Genomic DNA, 23,713 nt, shown 5'->3' on the forward strand with positions numbered 1-23,713 from the left:
AAGCGAAAGCCACACATCAACAACATCCAGAAACGCCTTCTCTGGGCCCAAGCTCATTTGAAATGGACAGATGCAAAGTGGAAAAGTGTGCTGTGGTCTGATGACTCCACATTTCAAAGTGTTTTTGGAAATCATGGATGTCGTGTCCTTTGGACAAAAAAGGGAAAAGACCATCCAGATTGTTATCAGTGCAAAGTTCAAAAGCCAGCATCTGTGATGGTATGGGGGTGTGTTAGTGCCCATGGCATGGGTAACTTACACATCTGTGATGGCACCATCAATGCTGAAAGGTACATCCAGGTTTTGGAGCAACACATGCTGCCATCCAAGCAACGTCTTTTTCAGGGACGTCCCTGGTTATTTCAGCAAGACAATGCCAAGCCACATTCTGCACGTCTTACAACAGCGTGGCTTCGTAGTAAAAGAATGCAGGTACTAGACTGACCTGCCTACAGTCCAGACCTGTCGCCCATTGAAAATGTGTGGCGCATTATGAAGCACAAAATATGACAACGGAGACCCCGGACTGAACAACTGAATTGGTACACCAAGCAAGAATGGGAAAGAATTCCACCTACAAAGCTTCAACAATTAGTGTCCTCAGTTCCCAAACGCTTATTGGGTGTCGTTCAAAGGAAAGGTGATGTAACACAGCGGTAAACATACCACTGTCCCAGCTTTTTTGAAACATGTTGCAGGCATTCATTTCAAAATGAGCAAATATTTGCACATAAACAATAAAGCTTATCAGTTTGAACATTAAATATCTTGTCTTTGTGGTGTATTCAATTGAATATAGGCTGAAGAGGATTTGTAAATCATTGTATTCTGTTTTTATTTACATTTTACACAACGTCCCAACTTCATTGGAATTGGGGTTGTAACAACGTACCAAAAAAAGAACAAAACAGAAAAACACATAGTTCCAGAAAGATCAGTGGTGCACTGTCAGATCCCGCTTTTTAGATACACGACACACGCTCACCCTCCGATGAGTGTGTTTGTGTAAAACCAGCTCTCCGTCTCTGGGGTCCAACCTTCGTGTCTCCACGGGTATTACCCGGCAGGGCTGCACAAAGGCTGTTCAAGCTGGTGGCGAGGAGCTTCGTCTAGCTGCTCACTGCCTCCATCCGGACGTCCACCCCGCTGAAGCTGATCTCGCACCCCGGTCGAATAGCCTTCTCAGGAACCAGGATACGAACCAGCCACGCCCATTAACGGCAGCTCTCCTCTTATGGATCAGGGCTCTTGGAATGTTGCTAGATTTTAAATTTAGTGACTTGTACAGCGAGTCCCCAGGATGTGTTATTTTCATTAAAAAAACCAGACTACCTTTTAGAGCCTTTTGATGCTGTACACCCAATAAACTTAACTTTTACACCTTAAGAAGCATCAATAATGCAATGTCCGAGCCTTAACACTTTAACTGCATGCTTGGAATTTTATTCCAGGTTTTGCAAGTGCCGATAACATAATCAAAATAGGTTATATGGTGATAATTTCACAACAGTAATTCAAGTATAATTAGAATAATGATTGGCAGAGATTTTTGTTTAATTCAATAATTCTGACTGATCTTACTTTGACTGGGACTGGATTGACTTCTTAACAATTTTTTCTAGGAGTGAGGGAAGGAGGTTTTTGAGGTTAGGGTCCCCAGCTCGATGAACTTGATTTCCTCTTCATCAGCTATTAACATAAGAATTTATTCCGTCTTCAATCAACCAAAAGTTGATCTAATCCATTCTGGTATGCTGTGATATTCCTTGAGAGAGAAATCGTTGAACATTCCCCACTCAGACTTAAGGCCAGTGGTTATCCTCCATTGTTCTGCTACTCCGTGACTGGACGGCCTGAGTGGGAGTTGAAATCTCTCTCAAATGATCTTTTATGGCTCCAGTCCTCTCACTCCACGATTCCAATTGCTGCTCACAAGATGGTCAAGTCTTGTGATCTCCTCGTAGCAGGGGAGTAGTGGCAACAGCACCTCTCCCTGTAAGAATAACCCAGTTTTCTGGTGTTTCAACAAGTTGTATATGTTCTTGACTCCAGTCGTCCTCACATGATCTTGGTTACCATGGGGACGCTGTTGACTCAAAACCTCCTCCCTTCTCCTTCTGCTTTACTGGAAATCTCCGCAGCCCCTACCAGTAACTTATTTCTCAAGTTCCTCTTTTCTGTTAACACTTCAGCTTTTCCGAGAATTCATTCTTTTAAATCATTTCTTCAAAATCACATCAATCATTTCAACTCTCTTTTACATAAAAACAATTCATATGATCATATACAAACATTCTCATTCCTTATTATTCATTTCATTTTTACCAACATCTTAATCATTTGATCAGTTGTTTAACATCAGCTTTTCTTGCCTTACTTGCGACATCTTCTTCACTTCCTCTTTTTCTCTGACTCTGCACTCTTTATGAAAAACAACTCATATAATCATTCATTTCACTTATTTGTAAAATACATTTTCTAATCAACTCTTAATTTTAACACATTAATACTCCATTTGATCATACTTGTCATGTTAAAATCATTCTTAGACATATTCCCTCGTCTTCACCACCGAGTTCATTCCGTGGGCCTCCCCATTTACAATGGAAAAGTCTGGCATGACCTCACTTACTCCTGGAAGGTACCAAACACTGTGCAATTTAATCCAACAGCATGTATATTAATTCCATGGCACGTATTATATTCCAAGATGAAAACAAGCTGAAAGTAAGCTTAAAGTCATCTTTCCTGACAGCACCTAATGCACATCATGAAATGACCATCATGAAAGTAACTGGGACATACGTACACGTGCACAAGTGGAAACACAGCACAAGCAACAAGTGAAGGTAGCAGGATGGAGAAAGACATCATGAGCATGAGTGGAACACTTTGGACGGGACAAAGGGGAAGTACAACTTGCAGCTGCAGAAACCTTTATTTATTCTGGAAGAGACAACAGCAGCCACAGAGACAGAGTGACTGATGTCAGAAAGAGCAGCAGGAGCTTGAATCGAATGAACCCCAATAAACAAGACAGTAATTCAAGCAAGATTCTTTTCCAAGCACATAAAGCGAATGGTTACACATATTTACACACCCAGAGAGGACACAGGTGAACAAGTCAAAAATGAATTTTACACACATGAATACTGTCGAAACTGGGGTTATTAACGCGTAGATATGGGCTGGATTACTGAATGACAATGAGGAAAACTTTGCAAGATGTGTGATATGAATGAGGTCATAATAACAAGAACACTGAACCCACAAATAGACCATTCACAAAGCAATGTGAGTTTCTCCAGACAGGAAAGTGAAGAACCAGATAGATCATGTACAAAATGGAAAACTTCAGAAATTCAATGAAAGACACAAGAGATCTGTAAGTGATCCAGTGGTGGGCACACTTCCGATAATCCAATAACCGATAATTCTCGAAGATAAATTTTCTATTATTGGATTATCTTTTCAGATAACTTTGAAATTAACTTTGAATTTATCGGACTAATTATTTTCCGATAAATTTTTGTCCAATAACTTTTAGACCATTAACGTGGTAAACAAAGGTGAACAGATGTGTACTTCTACCCTATACAAACAGAGAAGAGCTGGTTCTAGAAGAAACCGCTTTATCCTCTGCAGTCAAAGAAGAACTGGCCAAAAAAAACAAAAAAACATTTCTTTTAACCCCACGTTCACAATAGGAGAATGCAATTGAGACACTCTGATCAGGACAACAGCATTAAACTCTAGTGCCTACAACTCTCATGAATATAATCTCTGGGTTTAGAGACGTTGTTTTTGTGTTTGCTGTTATTAAATTCCATGCATCTTAAACATAGCAAGTAGCAACACAGATTATCTGGAATTTTGTTTTGGCAAGTTTTCAAGGTCTCTACTGCCATCTACTGGCCAGTAGTGCTCATGGCAGTGCTCAGACTGAAACTAGGCAGACACTGTTCCACAGAACCGCACGGTGGAAAAGTTCAGAGCGCCCAATTTATGTTCTCACACACATTGTACGTTCAAAAACCACATGTCAGACTCGTGTTTCCAGAAGCAAAACGTAAACAGATGCTTTTTTCAAACTTAATTTACAAAAACGCTCCATGGGAAACATCAAAGTTTAAAAAAAAATTACAAGACAAGGTCTGCGGTGTTTGCACAGGCACAAGAATATCAAACAGGTTTGATTTTCATTCGACCATACGATCGGCGATCAGGAGGTGGTCATGAGATGTTAAACGCAGCTCGTTACTTCAAGTAGTGTTTGGGGTCGCCACAGCAGATACAACCAGATCGGCATTGATATTTGGCACAGGTTTTATGCAGGATGCCCTTCCTGACGCAACTCCAGTGTTACCTGGAGAAACACACACAGCCGCTGGTGTTCCAAAGAGGTCTCCCATCCAATTACTAACCAGGTCCCGCACTGCTTAGTTTCTGAGATCTGACAGGATCGGCTTTTGTGTCTATGAATGGTGGGTTTTTTCCCAAACTGATGGCTGCTTTATGAGTTTACACAGGAAATCAATGGAGGCAAGAAAAATCCCTCCGCGTGGCTGAAAAATGACAAATTTCAAACAATTTAAGCAAAAGTATCTGAGAAAACAGAGTGAACACCCCGGCTATACTAAAATACGAAATGAATGAAATGGAGCAAAAAAGGACGCTAATAATCACGAAATGGGGGTAAAAAGTAACGAAAAGGAGCAGACTGACTCCAAATATGATTCAATTAATGACTATTATTTTATAATTTTTAAGCGAAATGGGACTGATAATAACGAAACGGGGGTTAAACCCCAACGTAGCGAAATGGAGCAGACTGACTTATTGACTGAAGTTTCATCTCTTGAACGCCAGATGGCGCACCTGCCCCAACTACATGAACTGAGCTCATCTCATAAAAACAAAAGCTAAAACTTAAATAAAAGTAATTATTTGGAGTCATTCTGCTTCAGTATGCTCCATTTCGTTTCATTTTACCCTCATAACCCTCAAAGGGTTACTTTTTTTTCTACACCCATCCCACCAGCTTGGAGGCGTATTAGCATATTTAAAGGGAACAGAGTTATTCAACAGAATATAGTACAGTGTAATTTCCTCCACCTTTTTTCTCCCCCTCCCTTATCAACCACATTTCCTCATTAATATAACATACATCAGACTTCATTAATGCTCCACACCCCAACAGTTGGTGGCAGTAATGCATCATGTTGGTTTCGAAACCGCCAAAAACTTCATAGAAGAAGAAGAATCCAACGAAGAAGAACTTTCCTTTTGTCGTTCGAGGCTAAAGCTAGTCAGCTGAAGACGCTGAAAACTGTTCTCTGAACAGATCAAACTTCCCTCAGTGATCCTTGAATATGTTTTTTGAAGAGCTCCAGAAGCAGAAAAGTCGACATTAAACCGGAAGAAGAAGAAAAGGTGAAGTTAGCGCGAAAAGGTGGAAGAGCTGAGAAGGTTGTTGAAGCAGCGGCTAACTGCTGCTAATACCGAGATATTTGAGTTGGTAGAAACAAACAGATCGCAGAGCAGCAAGAAGAACCGAGTGGATTTAAAGAAGAGAAGAAACTAGTCAACGTGCTGGATGCTGTTTTCAAGCCTGAAGTTCGCTGATCCAGAGCAGGTTTGTCCACTAAACGTTTGTATTCAGGTTTCTGTCTACACAATGGAAACGTGGCACTACATAGTGATGGGCAAATGAAGCCCCATTCAAGACTCGAGGCTTCTCATCAAACGTTTCGATACATGTCTCGAGGCCTCACGCAGTGCTTGGTTTGCTGTACTGCCATCAAGTGGAGAAAGAAATGCACAGGATGAATTTACTCTGATGACCCCCTGGATTTGATGTTTGACCTTAAATTGTGCACATAAATACTTGAAACAATAAATGAATGAACCAAGAATAATATTGTTCGTTAACTTAGTGAATTAAACAAATAAGGCCCTAGACATATTAGTTTTGAGACATATATTAATGTCATTTTTTTAAATGGGTGGTTTCAAATAATAATTTATAACAATGAAAGACTATTTTGGGGAGAGAGGGGCTGCTAAGTCCATAATCAACAATTTAAAACAATCCATAAAATTGCATCCCAGCTGCAGGCATTGAACCTGTCAATCACTCTCCTCCACGCGCTGGACTGGGCAAGCACCAAACGTTTCCTGCATTTTTCGAGCGCTTTTCAGCGAATCGATTCGCTCAACGAAGCAGTCACGTGGTTTCAGCAAACGAGGCCTCGTTTAGCTGTAGTCACGTGGTTTGATACAGGCCTCATTTGACACGCCTCCTTTTGCTCGATACAGCCTTCGGAGCCTCGCTTCATTTCGCCCAACACTAGCGCTGCACCAGATTGTTACATTCTCAGCGCCATAATGCAGATTTTCAAATTTAGGGTGTTTGGATACTGATAATCGCGAAATGAGGGTAAAAAGTAACGAAATGGAGCAGATTGAACCAGACTGACTCCAAATAATTACTTGACATGAGCTCAGTTCATGTTGTTGGGGCAGGTGCGCCATCTGGCGTTCAAGAGATGAAACTTCAGTCAATAAGTCAGTCTGCTCCATTTCGCTACGTTTAACCCCAGTTTCGTTATTATCAGTCCCATTTCGCTTAAAAATAGTAAAATAAAATGAATTAATTGAATCATATTTAATCGTATTTGGAGTCAGTCTTTTCATTACATTTTACCCCCATTTGGTGATTATTAGTCTCCATTTCGTTCTTTTCGTATTTTAGTATAGCCGGAGTAGGGATGGGTATTGATAAAATTTTATCGATATTGATGCCATTATCGATTCTGCTTATTAATCCAATTCCCTTATCGATACCTCTTGTGAATTTTGTACTAAAAGTAGGCTTTACAGGATTTCGTTGTATTTTATTGAGTCTTAAAGTAAATAAATATGAAATTGGTCTCTGTATCCTTGATCTCTGAACATAAATAAAAATAAACAAAATGCAGTTTTTGTCAAAAGCATTTCCTTTCAGACATTTTGGCGTGAATGTCTCTCCATACCTCTGAGCTGAGCTCGGATGCTGCACGGCAGTGCAGGACGTGTCATTTTGGGAGGAAAAAACGTTTTGATCGATTGCAGTTTGTTTGTATTACAACATTTGGAAAGAGGTGTCAATTGATTTAAACAGCGTTTCGCTTTGAAGTTATTAATTCCGACTGGACTCTATCGTTCTAACTTGACTCAGCAGAGAGCGCACAGTGTTTGCAGCTGTGTGAACAGAATGGAGGACGATTCTCGTTTCTTTGTCGCAACAAGACAGGAGTCACAGTTAGTGACTTGAATTCTCGCAGTCGGATATCTGGGAACTTCCTAGCCGGAAGCCAGGCGCCGTCTTAGCTTGGGGGAATTGCACAACTTCAGTAACATTGATAGCAGCACAAAAATGCCCAAAAGTTGTTGTATTCTGGGTTGTACAGCCAACCAAGAGTTATCCAGAACGGCAGTTCTATATTATAGCATCGGAGAAATGCAGGCGCGAGAAATGGCTCGCTGCAATCAATGGGGCCGCTGTAAACACCGACAGGAGTATCAACAAAAAAAAACCGATGGGATCCCAAGTCTGGTCCTGCTATCTGTGTTCTGCCCATTTCATCTCGTAAGTACTTTGTGTTCATATTTATGAATTGAGGTTGTCGTCAGGATCCGTTCACATTTTTCAACAGTTTGAAAATTCTGATAAAGCGCCAGCTACAGAAATGAAGCTGGATGACGGTTGAACGATGTCTCCGAAAGTCAACATAAGTCCAGATTTCTTGTTTTGTTTTGGCTTCGGTGTCCATCGTTAGTGCCACATGACCGGGGCTTAACTGATACAATTATTAATATATTCTTATGGGTCGGCTGAAAAGTTCTAAGGCTGACTGTGATGCAGTTGACAAATTGAACAAATTCAGGGTTATTTTTCTACATAGTCTCCCTGTAACTCCACACACTTCTTCCAGCGGTGCTTGAGTGCTTCAATTCCCTTGGCATAGAAGCTTTCATCTTGAGAGTCAAAATAGTCCTCAACGGCAGCCATCACCTCATCATTGCTCCGATAGTGCTTCCCAGCCAAGATTTTTTTCAGGTTTGGGAACAGATGAAAGTCCGAGGGTGCCAAGTCATGAGAATATGGTGGGTGATCTACCAGTTCGAATCCACACTTGTGGATAGTGGCCGTGGCCACTGTTGACTTGTGAGCTGGGGCATTGTCTTGATGGAACAGCACCCCTTTCGTCAGCTTTCCTGGTTGCTTCTTTTTGTTAGCCTCGCGTAACTGTCTCAGTAGGTTAGAATAGTACTGTCCATTTATGGTTTGTCCCTTTTCAAGATAGTCCACAAACACAATGCCCTTGGCATCCCAGAAAACTGAAACGTGACCTTCCCCTCAGACGAAATGACCTTGGCCTTCTTTGGAGGTGGTGACCTTGGGTGTTTCCACTGCATTGATGTTTTTTTTTTGTCTCTGGTTCAAAGTGGTGAATCCAACACTCATCCTGGGTAAGAAAACGTTCCATGTAATTGGCTGGATCCTCTTCAAATTGCGCCAAGTTTGCCTTCGACATGACTAGCCTGGTGCATTTCTGATCAGGCGTCAGAAGACGTGGCACCCACCGAGCTGACACCTTTGACATTCCAAGTTCTTCATGCAGAATGTGTTCAATTCTCTCACGGGATATTCCCACAGCATCTGCTAGCCCTTCTTATGGAGGTACTTAATCACACCGCGATGCCAGATTTTGTCCATTTTTGCCGTTTCCCTCTACCACGAACTTTCAAACTTGGCTATGAACCACAAACTACCTCACAACCTGGAAGAAAAAAACACAGTCATCAGAAGAGTTGAACTTAATGCATGCCAAGTTTTATTGAAATGGCATTTCTCCTTCTTGGTGAGCCTTAGAACTTTTCAGCCTACCCTCGTATACATATATATAACAAAATACTCACGAAGACTCTTGATGAAGTATGTGTAGACGTGTTTGTAATCCATCTCTGGCCATTGTTTAGGATCATCTAACCAGTCGTCTGCAATAATCTTATACGGGTATTTTCGGATTCCTGCCAACTCCTGCTTCTGTCTGTATCGATTCTGTGCCTCAGGTGGCAAATTCTCTTCGTACTGATACGTCATCAGAAAAACAAACTTGGAAGTAGAGAAACAACGAACTTTGGGGATGTGTTCACGTTTCCGCCAAACAAAGATGGGGCCTAGAAATTAGGTCACGTGTGACGTCACGGCGTCTGTGAGAATCTGCACAAAAGTGACTCAAGATTGACATATTCAGGGATGAAAGTGGTGAAAAACAAAAAGCTGTAACCCAAAATTACCCCCCAACACCACCTGCACAAACATGTTTGAATTCTAGAAGCTCTGAAATGCAATCTGGGACTATTCCAGACAAGAAACTGCAGTGAGTGCAGCAACCGTTTTGGTGAGAAAAAAACGACTTTCCTTATTCAAATTCATTCCAGTAGTATTCTGCTCTTACTAAGATGCAGCAGTTTTCTAGCTCGGCAGATAGTTCTGGAGGAAATCACTGAAGAAATTAACAAAATGAAAATATGGTTTGACCGAAACAAATTGTCATTAAACTTAAATAAGACAAGTATGAAGTGGAGGTGTAAGAGTCACTAGGTGTTCACAGGAAAGGGTTATTTATTTATTTATGTTCATTGTTAGTTGGTTTTATATTTTCTGTTGTTATGTGTCGGACGCAGCTCGGAGAACCGACCAGCATTTGAAGGACCCAGTATGAAATAAGCAGAGCACGGTATAAAGGCTAACTGAATTTAATACATAACAGTGATACAAAAATAACAGAAAGTGCGGTCTGGCGTGGTGCGCTCCCAGCAGCGCTAACGGTCCGGAGCCAGAAGCTGTTCGGACCCAAGGACCCCGCCGACACCCCCCAGGTGGCCGCAACAAACCGAGTCTGTGAAAGAAGGAACCATTATGTGAGTCCACACTCTACACACAGAGAGAACAGTTAAAGGTGTACAAACAGCAAACACTTCCTGGCTTGATTACTAATCAACTTCCCAACCTGCAGGCATGGAACATCCAGTTCACATAACTCCACTGCAGTGGAAGCCGATACATGACTAACGTACAGCTCAATATAATAAGGTGTGAGGGACACCACATTTACTGACTGTATAAATGTTAGTCACAAAATCTAACGTACCTCAGGAAGTGTGCTGACGAGCGTGAGACCTCACCCCCTCCTCTTTCACAGACTGTGCATCAAACCCTGGACGTTCTCTGCATCCACTGATGATGAGATGGCTGCCGAGACGACGATCTCACCCGTCTGGTCACAAGGTCGAGTCTCTGGCAAATACACACTGTATACTCCAGTCTTAAATGCCACCATGTTCCAATCCATATAGATGCACCTCAGCTGTGAGTCCTGACAAGCCGCAGGTGATCAGGGTGAGGTCCTGATAACCTCAGCAACACAGCCACTCAGTCCCAAATGCAAGCCACCTGGAAGGAGAAACAAAGGACAGAAACAAAAAGGCAGCCAGGCCCCCCCAGCCATATAACATGTTGTGTTTTTAATCAGGTTCTTTTTGTCTCTTCCTCTAAAATTGTATTGTAGCATTATTAGTTATTATTACTATTATTGTTGTTGTTGCTATTATTATTAATATATAAACAAAAATAAATGTAAAAAATTACAATTTGTAATACATTTGACTCTTTTACAACAACAAACGTTGAGCAATTATTATACAGAAACAAATGCACACAAACGTGCTGACAGTTGCAACAGCTTAATCAAAATCAAATCAATTTTATTTATATAGCGCCAAATCACAACAAACAGTTGCCCCAAGGCGCTTTATATTGTAAGGCAAAAGCCATACAATAGTTACGGAAAAACCCCAACGGTCAAAACGACCCCCTGTGAGCAAGCACTTGGCGACAGTGGGAAGGAAAAACTCCCTTTTAACCTCCAGCAGAACCAGGCTCAGGGAGGGGCAGTCTTCTGCTGGGACTGGTTGGGGCTGAGGGAGAGAACCAGGAAAAAGACATGCTGTGGAGGGGAGCAGAGATCAATTACTAATGATTAAATGCAGAGTGGTGCATACAGAGCAAAAAGAGAAAGAAACAGTGCATCATGGGAACCCCCCAGCAGTCTACGTCTATAGCAGCATAACTAAGGGATGGTTCAGGGTCACCTGATCCAGCCCTAACTATAAGCTTTAGCAAAAAGGAAAGTTTTAAGCCTAATCTTAAAAGTAGAGAGGGTGTCTGTCTCCCTGATCTGAATTGGGAGCTGGTTCCACAGGAGAGGAGCCTGAAAGCTGAAGACTCTGCCTCCCATTCTACTCTTACAAACCCTAGGAACTACAAGTAAGCCTGCAGTCTGAGAGCGAAGCGCTCTATTGGGGTGATATGGTACTACGAGGTCCCTAAGATAAGATGGGACCTGATTATTCAAAACCTTATAAGTAAGAAGAATAATTTTAAATTCTATTCTAGAATTAACAGGAAGCCAATGAAGAGAGGCCAATATGGGTGAGATATGCTCTCTCCTTCTAGTCCCCATCAGTACTCTAGCTGCAGCATTTTGAATTAACTGAAGGCTTTTTAGGGAACTTTTAGGACAACCTGATAATAATGAATTACAATAGTCCAGCCTAGAGGAAATAAATGCATGAATTAGTTTTTCAGCATCACTCTGAGACAAGACCTTTCTGATTTTAGAGATATTGCGTAAATGCAAAAAAGCAGTCCTACATATTTGTTTAATATGCGCTTTGAATGACATATCCTGATCAAAAATGACTCCAACATTTCTCACAGTATTACTAGAGGTCAGGGTAATGCCATCCAGAGTAAGGATCTGGTTAGACACCATGTTTCTAAGATTTGTGGGGCCAAGTACAATAACTTCAGTTTTATCTGAGTTTAAAAGCAGGAAATTAGAGGTCATCCATGTCTTTATGTCTGTAAGACAATCCTGCAGTTTAGCTAATAGGTGTGTGTCCTCTGGCTTCATGGATAGATAAAGCTGGGTATCATCTGCGTAACAATGAAAATTTAAGCAATACCGTCTAATAATAATGCCTAAGGGAAGCATGTATAAAGTGAATAAAATTGGTCCTAGCACAGAACCTTGTGGAACTCCATAATTAACTTTAGTCTGTGAAGAAGATTCCCCATTTACATGAACAAATTGTAATCTATTAGACAAATATGATTCAAACCACCGCAGCGCAGTGCCTTTAATACCTATGGCATGCTCTAATCTCTGTAATAAAATTTTATGGTCAACAGTATCAAAAGCAGCACTGAAGTCTAACAGAACAAGCACAGAGATGAGTCCACTGTCCGAGGCCATAAGAAGATCATTTGTAACCTTCACTAATGCTGTTTCTGTACTATGTTGAATTCTAAAACCTGACTGAAACTCTTCAAATAGACCATTCCTCTGCAGATGATCAGTTAGCTGTTTTACAACTACCCTTTCAAGAATTTTTGAGAGAAAAGGAAGGTTGGAGATTGGCCTATAATTAGCTAAGATAGCTGGGTCAAGTGATGGCTTTTTAAGTAATGGTTTAATTACTGCCACCTTAAAAGCCTGTGGTACATAGCCAACTAACAAAGATAGATTGATCATATTTAAGATCGAAGCATTAAATAATGGTAGGGCTTCCTTGAGCAGCCTGGTAGGAATGGGGTCTAATAAACATGTTGATGGTTTGGATGAAGTAACTAATGAAAATAACTCAGACAGAACAATCGGAGAGAAAGAGTCTAACCAAATACCGGCATCACTGAAAGCAGCCAAAGATAACGATACGTCTTTGGGATGGTTATGAGTAATTTTTTCTCTAATAGTTAAAATTTTGTTAGCAAAGAAAGTCATGAAGTCATTACTAGTTAAAGTTAATGGAATACTCAGCTCAATAGAGCTCTGACTCTTTGTCAGCCTGGCTACAGTGCTGAAAAGAAACCTGGAGTTGTTCTTATTTTCTTCAATTAGTGATGAGTAGAAAGATGTCCTAGCTTTACGGAGGGCTTTTTTATAGAGCAACAGACTCTTTTTCCAGGCTAAGTGAAGATCTTCTAAATTAGTGAGACGCCATTTCCTCTCCAACGTACGGGTTATCTGCTTTAAGCTACGAGTTTGTGAGTTATACCACGGAGTCAGGCACTTCTGATTTAAAGCTCTCTTTTTTAGAGGAGCTACAGCATCCAAAGTTGTCTTCAATGAGGATGTAAAACTATTGACGAGATACTCTATCTCACTTACAGAGTTTAGGTAGCTACTCTGCACTGTGTTGGTATATGGCATTAGAGAACATAAAGAAGGAATCATATCCTTAAACCTAGTTACAGCGCTTTCTGAAAGACTTCTAGTGTAATGAAACTTATTCCCCACTGCTGGGTAGTCCATCAGAGTAAATGTAAATGTTATTAAGAAATGATCAGACAGAAGGGAGTTTTCAGGGAATACTGTTAAGTCTTCTATTTCCATACCATAAGTCAGAACAAGATCTAAGATATGATTAAAGTGGTGGGTGGACTCATTTACTTTTTGAGCAAAGCCAATAGAGTCTAATAATAGATTAAATGCAGTGTTGAGGCTGTCATTCTCAGCATCTGTGTGGATGTTAAAATCGCCCACTATAATTATCTTATCTGAGCTAAGCACTAAGTCAGACAAAAGGTCTGAAAATTCACAGAGAAACTCACAGTAACGACCAGGTGGACGATAGATAATAACAAATAAAACTGGTTTTTGGGACTTCCAATTTGGATGGACAAGACTAAGAGTCAAGCTTTCAAATTAATTAAAGCTCTGTCTGGGTTTTTGATTAATTAATAAGCTGGAATGGAAGATTGCTGCTAATCCTCCGCCCCGGCCCGTGCTACGAGCATTCTGACAGTTAGTGTGACTCGGGGGTGTTGACTCATTTAAACTAACATATTCATCCTGCTGTAACCAGGTTTCTGTAAGGCAGAATAAATCAATATGTTGATCAATTATTATATCATTTACCAACAGGGACTTAGAAGAGAGAGACCTAATGTTTAATAGACCACATTTAACTGTTTTAGTCTGTGGTGCAGTTGAAGGTGCTATATTATTTTTTCTTTTTGAATTTTTATGCTTAAATAGATTTTTGCTGGTTATTGGTAGTCTGGGAGCAGGCACCGTCTCTACGGGGATGGGGTAATGAGGGGATGGTAGGGGGACAGAAGCTGCAAAGAGGTGTGTAAGACTACAACTCTGCTTCCTGGTCCCAACCCTGGATAGTCACAGTTTGGAGGATTTAAGAAAATTGGCCAGATTTCTAGAAATGAGAGCTGCTCCATCCAAAGTGGGATGGATGCCGTCTCTCCTAACAAGACCAGGTTTTCCCCAGAAGCTTTTCCAATTATCTATGAAGCCCACCTCATTTTTTGGACACCACTCAGACAGCCAGCAATTCAAGGAGAACATGCGGCTAAACATGTCACTCCCGGTCTGATTGGGGAGGGGCCCAGAGAAAACTACAGAGTCCGACATTGTTTTTGCAAAGTTACACACCGATTTAATGTTAATTTTAGTGACCTCCGATTGGCGTAACCGGGTGTCATTACTGCCGACGTGAATTACAATCTTACCAAATTTACGCTTAGCCTTAGCCAGCAGTTTCAAATTTCCTTCAATGTCGCCTGCTCTGGGCCCCGGAAGACAATTGACTATGGTTGCTGGTGTCGCTAACTTCACATTTCGCAAAACAGAGTCGCCAATAACCAGAGTTTGATCCTCGGCGGGTGTGTCGCCGAGTGGGGAAAAACGGTTAGAGATGTGAACGTGTTGGCGGTGTACACGGGGCTTCTGTTTAGGGCTACGCTTCCTCCTCACAGTCACCCAGTCAGCCTGCTTTCCCGGCTGCTCGGGATCTGCCAGGGGGTAACTAACGGCGGCTAAGCTACCTTGGTCCGCACCGACTACAGGGGCCTGGCTAGCTGTAGAATTTTCCACGGTGCGGAGCCGAGTCTCCAATTCGCCCAGCCTGGCCTCCAAAGCTACGAATAAGCTACACTTATTACAAGTACCGTTACTGCTAAAGGAGGCCGAGGAATACCTAAACATTTCACACCCAGAGCAGAAAAGTGCGGGAGAGACAGGAGAAGCCGCCATGCTAAATCGGCTAAGAGCTAGTAGCTACGCTAAGCTAGCGGATTCCTAAAAACACGCAAAGTGAATAATGTGTAAATAATTTAGAGGTGATTCAGCAGAAGGAGTGCTTTAGTTAAGGCACGTAAAGATTACACTGGGAAACAAATCATAATCTAGATAACTAGATCAATCTAACTGCGCAGATTAAACAGCTAACAGATACAGAAAAACACCGCTGTGCTCCGGAACAGGAAGTGATACAATACCGCCTAAATCACTGTATGTCAAACAAGGTCAAATTTGATTTGATTTAGTTTATTTATTTCAATCAGCAAACTGATGCAATAACAGAAAATAAATGAATGAATCGATAAATTCAAACAAAAAAAGGAAAATACAGAAAATACAGAAAAAAACACATGTGGCTGATAGGGATGTGAATCGTACAACAACTCTCAATTCAATTCCGATTCTTGGGGCGACGATTCGATCCAGAATTGATTTTCGATTCAAAGAGCTCTGAGAAATAGTTATATTACTTAAAAAATGTTTATATTTAAGAAAATGCAGCTTTACAAGGTTAATCAAGTGATTCTAGATGTAAATTTACTTATCTGATTTGCTTGTTTGGAGTTGGCTGGCAGTTTAGCAAAGCGCTGGTCAGTAGTCAGCAGATACCGCTGCTCCCCTCTTTTAGCTCCGGGTAATGGCGTAGCATGTGGGCTTGCGGATTTGAAGTGTTTCCAAAGTACCTGACTTTCATTTTGCAGATTTTGCACACTGCATAAGTCATGTCAAGCTCCTTCTTACACAGCAAGAAATAAAATCCAAAGTGTGCCCAAATATTTTCCTTCAGCAAAGATGTTGCTGGCTGAATTAGTTCTTCGTCCGCCATGCTAAGCTGCAGCTCACGAATGTTTGAAGCACGCCGGACCCTCCCCTTGCGGGGATGCTGTAGTACAGAAAAATCTTTTTTGGACATTTTGGATCGATTCAGAATTGTAATAAATAAGAATCGCGATTCAGACGTGAATCGATTTATTTATTTATTTATTTATTTATTTATTTATTTTTTTCCCCGACACTCCTAGTGGCTGAGTGAAAAAGGTCAAGGCTGAAGCTATCTGGCGTTTAAATATCCAACCCGTTTATACCGTTTCAATATTAAAACATTTCTATCAGACTACGAACAGTAATACAAAAACAATCACAATTTATCACTTGGCGAACAGGATTAATAAATGGAACAGTTTTGACTGTGTTGAATGTTTGGTCTCCAAAGTAAAGGTCAAAAAAGGTTGACGTCCATTGGATTCTATGACATGTGACATGATACTCCGTAACATGATAACTAAACATGACAGATGGTGCAAACTATTCCTTATGAGAACCCTATCAACCCAATCAATAATTTGCATTGTTTACTGAAATTGGAGCAACTTTAGCTTTTGACCCCTGTACAAACTGAAACTGACCTTTGTCATCATTTTTGCTGTTTTTACTCCTTAACTCCATCACATTCAGTCATAGATAGTCCAAACTATACCTTTTCAGAATCTTTATGATCAGACAAATAATGTGGTGTAGTTTTCAACATGATTGGAGCATTTTTAAATTTTGACCCTGTGTAATTATTTACTGACCCCTGCAGCTCATGAGAGGTCAGCTCCAGGATGTCTCCGTATCTGAAAATAAATATAAGTTTAATTTAAAATATGTGTGCCAGATGTTATGCTTTTATCACAAGCTGAATGATTGTTATGGAAATTTTAACTAAGCTGCACCACTATGTCATACTGGTGCATGTTCTTCAATTTCAATATATTTTCATTTATAACAAAGTTGCCTCAAGGTGCTTCATACAAGTAAGGTCTAACCTTATCAACCCCCAGAGCAAGAACACAGTCGTGTTCTTAAAGTACAGCCTTTAAGTATTTTTTATGCACCATTCCCGAAAGCACACTTCCATAGAGCAGATATGAATTAATTAAACTATAACATTTTCCTGTTTAAAATGGAAAGAGAATTCTTACTCATGTTAAGCGCATATATGCCACTTCTAATCTTCTTTTGACACTGATCAGTACGTTCACGCCATCCACGTTTATCATCTATAACAATGCCAAGAAGTCAAGTCGACTTAACGACCCCACACAGACTGTGGTCATCACCAAGATGAAACAAAAAATGCAGAGATCATCTTCTGATCATCGGTCTTTGTGTATCATTTGCATTTTGTCATGGTTTGTGTCATCTGGATGTAAACTGGATAAAATCAAGAGCTGAAGTTGCTTATGTGAAATTTCCCCACAAAAATGGGTTTGTGTGCCGTCAGATTCCCACCAGGTTTCATGCTAAAACATCACGAGATGATGCCACTCAATATAGTGGCATTAGATGGCAGCATAATGGTGCAAGGCCGTTGTTCTGTGTTAGATAATATCTGTGTTAATTCCTTATTCTATGATTTCATGTTGGATATCAAGTATTTGCTCTGCTTAAATGGTTGTGCTTTTGGTGAGTTATGGTCATCTGCTTGAGTATGTATGTCAACTAGTCTGAACTGTTTTTTTCTGATCAGAAACAAAGGAACTTGGTTGATGACAACTTGGTTGATGACAAGGGGTGGAGCTTCCCCTCAGTCTGCGGGGAACCAGTAAGATTAGGTTTGTGAGACTAAAACCCACCCACTGTAATGCCCACATTGTCTTGTATAAAGATATTGTGTCAGCCATGTTCATGGTCTTTTCACAAAATGGAGTCCGTCTGTGGGCTCTGTTTTTGGGGACCCGGGTCTGGTTTCAACGCGACTTTCAATAAATTCAAACTGAGGAATATATTGATTTGTTTTTTTTGTAAGGGGCATTATATTGCATAAAAAACCGGGAGGAATTACAATTGTCACTCAATCTCTTCACTTCTTCCCACCCTGATAATTCCCTGATTCATCAATTCACTTGGTCAGTAACTGTTTTTGTGTCTTTTTAAAGGTTTTCTACAAGCATGTCTAAAGCCCAACAGCTGAGGGACAGGCTGAAACAACTGCCAACAGCTGCTGATGAAGAAGTATTTGAATTGTTAGCAGGATTGATCGCAAACTATGAAGAAGAAATTCATTGTTTAAAAGAAGAGAACAAAGGACGGAAAGTTCTGGAAGCTGCTTTTAATCCTCGAGTTCGCTTGTACAAAGCAGGTTTGTTCACTAAATATTCTATTACTTTTAGCCCATAACAGGCTGTTATGACTGTCAAATATTTTCCTAATCAGGTATTCAATCGGTAATTAAGCGAATACTTGTGCAGTAGGGTGAGAATGATTTTTATGAAAAAATTAAAACAATTGTAAAAATTTCATTATGTAAAGGCTCTCATTTGCTGTTAGAATACACTGAAGAACAAGAGTCTCCTTTATAAAACAGAGCCAAGGACTCATGCGCATAAAAGCTGAAAGTGTGCAAAAAAAAAAATCAGTTTTATAAAAAACATGCAGACACACACCTGCAAACAATGTTCTTTATAAATCACACTCTAGAATTGTGCACACCTGGATCAGCCACATATTCCACCCTCTAAACGACCAAATTCAGCCATAAATAGTCGATGCAAAACACCTCAAATGTTTCAGACAGATAAACGTTTACTGACCTTGACAACTGAGATGAAGTGCAAGTAAAACTTGCAGTGAGTGTCCAGATGTTGCAGGTGCTTTTAATCAATTAGACTGATTTGTTTATTACTTTGTCCAGATGACTGCAGTAATCCAGACCTGTCTACCACAAATATATGTACATTTCAGCGGCTGCGGTGCAAGACGGCAACCTGAATGTGTCATATGTATAAAGCTGCCCTTCATATTTTTCCCACTATCCAGCTTCAATTTACCCCCATCAACTGCAGCTTTAGTTTCTAAAATCAGCATTTCCACTCTTTGTGTTATTTGTGGGGACACAGTGGTGAATACAGCTAACCAAGAAGTTAGCTTCAATAACCGTTAATCCGCTAACTGAAAAGTAAACTTTTATAAAACTAAACTGAGAAGTTACAGCAAAAAGCTAAACAGATCATTTTCATTCTTGACTCCAGTACACTCGTAGCTACTGACACAACGAGTCAGTGATTCTGTCTCAGATCAACCTTCTCTAAGCAAAAGAGACCCGGTGACCAGAGAGAAAAGGAAGAAAGAAAAAATCATTTATTTTCACACCATACAGACTTGCAGGCGTATCACACAGGAGTCATGCACAGGCAGACAGTTTTGACTTATGGTTAAAATTTTAAATGAACTAATTCAAATTATTGAAATTAACATCACCTCTGTCATTTTACAAAGTGAAAATATCAGCGATATGTTTTTGTTTTAAAGTAATGCACAAATTTTGAAGGATTTAGCATTTACAGACGCACATGCTGCAATGCATTATTGGACAATTGCCATCCAGTAGGTGGCAGTGTGAATAGCAATTGTCACACATTCACTAAAAGTGCTGAATCACTTAACAGAAATTTCAGTTTTCAAATTGCCTTTTTTAACATATAAAAAAAGACATATTTACAAGATTTATTTGTAAAAACCAACATACAAAACAGTAACTTCTGTGTTATACTGACTAACCACTGATGACCGGAAACTAATTCCCATAATGCATTGCAGCATGTGTGTCTGTTGTAGTGTAATGAATTTGCTAGGCCTCACACGGGCACACCAAAAATGTGGTGTAGCAAATTTGCTAAATCTCACACGGAGGGACCAAAATAAAATGTAACAAATTTCATTAATTTACTTATTTGGAATGAATGGCACCTCACACGCAGGCACCAGTGTAGTGAATAAGTAATTAAGCCTTGCACTTATTGGTCTCACGAAGAGCACCAAAATTATGTTGCTAAACACAGATGTTAAACTCCCAAATTGAATTAGATTGGCCTAGACCTCATTTAATGGGTCACCAAGGTAATTAACAATTTGAGTTTAACAATTATTTAGTTATTATATTATGAGGTGCACCATCCATTTGAAGCATAGGTACTTTAATTTAAGCATTCATTAATTTATCAGTCTCAAATTAATCAAATCAGTCTCATATTAATTAATCAGTCTCGGATCTGAAAGTCTGAATTCTGCGATACGATTGACCAAAGGTTTCCTTCTGAACACAAAATGAACCACAGCAGAAATATTTACATTTTATTTACAATTATACAAGAAATGAACAGTTTACTGGCATTTTTGTGGACAGTGATTAAATAAGTTCATTTATGGACACAGTTTGCTTACTCATGAGACGTTGAAAGAGAGATAAAGCTTAAAGTGGATATGACACTTAAAGACAACATAGTCTTATTACATGTAACAAAGGTTATATAATTCGGTCAACCTAAGCATTTTGGGAAAATCGATGCGGTTCTCCCGTTGTATACAACATTTGAACGTCCCACCACTGAAAAATGTGCACGCCCCATGACCAGCTTCCCACTAAGCACCAAACCTGAAATACGTCACTGCCTGTGGACCATATCGGCTTGCGCGCTTGTCAATATGCCTGACCAGTGTGTCGCAGCGTATTGCACAAACACAAGGGCGAAAGGATTTAGCCTTTTCAAGTCCAGGCAGATTGATCGAAAGCCACGGTGTTGTGTGATGCACGAAATGTCAGGCTGCCGCTCCCTCCGCTCGCACACCCGCATTTGCTCCAGACACTTTCCTCTACCGTCTCCATGTTCTCGCACCGCTCACAGGAACACCTAAAATGTCAACCCCAAATAATATGTTCACAATAATCTTGAAATGGGCAAGGAACTTAAAAATATCAGTGCAATACGGACTAAACACGGCGGCGCCATGTTCACTGTTGTTTTCAGCAATCTTTTTCGAAACTTTCTCTATTTGTTTCCTATTCTTTCCTGAAAATAATGTAACTAAACACAGATGAATGTAATGTCTGGCATTCGAAAACGGCAAAAACCCGAAGGTAATGACAGTGGGCCGCAAGTAGTAGCTACACTATCGCGGGTCCGTAAAAATAATAAAGGCAGTAAACAGACGCTAGAATCGAAAATGGTATAATTATAGTGTTATAAACAGCAGCAACAAAAATCAAAGCCTCCCTTACCATTCCGTATTCTGCAGCCTTTCAAAATCCATCGGAATTGGCACATCTCTTGCCTCTGCTTCAGCTCCGCTTTAAGCACCGTCGGCATTATTGTCGCTGCCAGAATGCTCCTGGTTTGAATGTTCATCCGAAAGATACAGCTCGAGTCTGTAGGGTCTAATCACTGCTGCGACATCCTCAGGATCCGAGTCAGTCTCGATTTCCTCACAGAAATATTCCACACTTGAAGAGGAGTCAGAAAAGTTCTTGATCTCAGTCACTGTCCTTGCTGAGGTCTATCTGTTCTTGTTGTCAGTCTAACAGACAAAGACGGGACTCTACGCGCTGTGACGTCACGGCATCACGTGACTGCTGATGGAACGCTGCCAGCACACTTTCCAAGAAACACACTTGAGAAGCTGTACAAACTTCATTTCTCAGTGATAATGATTAAAACCACTTTCAACTTACTATACTGTATGTATATTTTTGATGTTTATATCAGTTTTACCTAATTGTTTACATGTCATATCCACTTTAAAAACTTTAAGTAAATAAATCTAATTAGAATTTAGTGATGAAATTTGAGGCCAGTTATTTTTAAGAAAATTATTAAACAAACATATGAATATGTTTAAAAAGAAGCCACTTTGCATCCCTTGACAACAAAACCCTTTTTCTGGAACATTTAACTGGGTCACTTAGCTGATCCGTTGAAGAGATGGTTCGGGTGGACCCGTTCGTCCTTCATCGATGGGTTAGGTTCTTTGCAGCGTGCTCTCTTGGGTCAAGGGTTAACTCATTGGTCTCCCCGGGTGATCACAAAGGCTTGTGTCAGCTGGCTTTACTGACAGGATGGCTGCTTGCAGTCAGGTCGTCAGCTTGCTCAACCCCAGAGGTGAAAGGCGTTTGTTGAAAATGGTTTCTGGTAGCTTTTAAAAAGTTTGTTGGAGCCAGATTAAAAGTCTTTGTGAATTTAGGGAAAAAGTTAAAACTTTAAGAGTGTTGGAAAATTACAGAGAAGGAAAATCTCTTTTCTTTCAATTCGCTATTATTCTGAAAAGTTCAGATCAGACGTTCTCTTAAAAATTCAAAAGACTTGATGAACCTTAAAAGTGTCAAGCTGTTACTTTATGTTTGTCAAAGAATAAAGAATATTTAGGGTGTGTAATTTCACTGAAAACTTCATGTGCTCAGAAAGGCAGACACAAATGATTCAATTAAACACATTCACCATTTTGGTATACTATTTGTTCGATGACATTTTTAGGATGAATATAGCATTATTAAAGGCTTAAACACATACTACACACACCACTTGATTAGCAGAATATTTCATTATCAAAATATGGATGTCAGAAACATCACATTTCACATACTTCAGTTACAAGGAACACATGTCATTTAAATGAAGTGATTATATGCAAAGCATTTGCTTGGATAAGCAACACAGACAACATTAGAAGTTATTATAAATGAAGTGAATAAAAGAAAATACAGACACATGTCAAAAGTAAATAGACACCATGATTTTCTGAAAGTTTTATTAACAAGTAACAAGTAAACAAAATAATTTTATCATTTTAAATTCTTTGTTTAGTATTTGATACTCATGCCCTTTGTACTTTTTAAGGCTTTGACCCGTTCTGGCATCGAACTGGCAGATCTTCGTCTGTGGGATTTCAGCCCAGGAAGCACTCAAGTTGAACAAATCTGCCTTTGACCTTGGTTTCCCTGGCTTTTTTCGCACAACTCTGTCCAGTATGGCCCAAAGGTGTTCAGTGGGATCCATATCGGGGGACTGACTCGGCCATGGAAGACATTTGATGTGATTTTTGTCCTGCCACTCCTTGGTCTTTTTAGCTGTGTGGCATGGGGCACTATCCTGCATAAATAAGGTGTTTTTCTTTACCATCTGATGACTTGAAAATATTGTTAGATGTCCTTGGCGAAGGAAGGAAATGTATTTTTCTGTAGCTTTGCAATGGGGATTTTTTTCAACAGTCAACTTCACAGACCGAAAGCACCTCTCAGAAGGTCCTGGTCGACCTGGGCAGGATGATGTTGTCTCTTTGCCTTCGCTTGTGAACTGTACAATCACCCGGTTGACTGTGGCAAGAGGTATCTTAAGGTTTTGTGAAATCTGAATCTGGTTTTGTGAAATCTGAAGCTGGCTAAGTCCACCCTCTGATTGACCCACAATCCGCCCTAATTCCGCCATAATAAATTCGTTAATTCTTGTGCTCCCTGTGTCCGCAGCATCGCTATCTGCTTAAATGGAATTATTCACTGTATTCTGAAATGAAAAATGACAACATTGCAAAAAAAATTATGAAATTGATGAAATTACACAGGAAAGAGAGAGAGACCTTGACCTCTGTTGTGTTTCTGGATTTCTGAGTTGAGGTTCGATTCCCTGTTCTGAACACACAGGTGCTGTGGGCTGTGTGATCATGTTCTCATGTTCTCCAGCTGACGCACT

The 23,713-nt window shown here is 40.2% G+C and overlaps 1 long non-coding RNA gene across 1 annotated transcript; it reads left to right on the forward strand.

Moving 5' to 3' along the window:
* The first annotated feature begins 5,574 nt into the window (after positions 1 to 5,574).
* Positions 5,575 to 23,556, forward strand: LOC117530317. Its single transcript, XR_004566308.1, has 3 exons — positions 5,575 to 5,635; positions 18,134 to 18,336; positions 22,865 to 23,556. It is a non-coding gene; the product is annotated as an uncharacterized LOC117530317 (long non-coding RNA).
* Positions 23,557 to 23,713: the final 157 nt, after the last annotated feature.

The sequence above is a fragment of the Thalassophryne amazonica genome, chromosome 18 (genome assembly GCF_902500255.1).
Source record: "Thalassophryne amazonica chromosome 18, fThaAma1.1, whole genome shotgun sequence".
In the NCBI taxonomy this organism is placed as follows: domain Eukaryota; kingdom Metazoa; phylum Chordata; class Actinopteri; order Batrachoidiformes; family Batrachoididae; genus Thalassophryne; species Thalassophryne amazonica.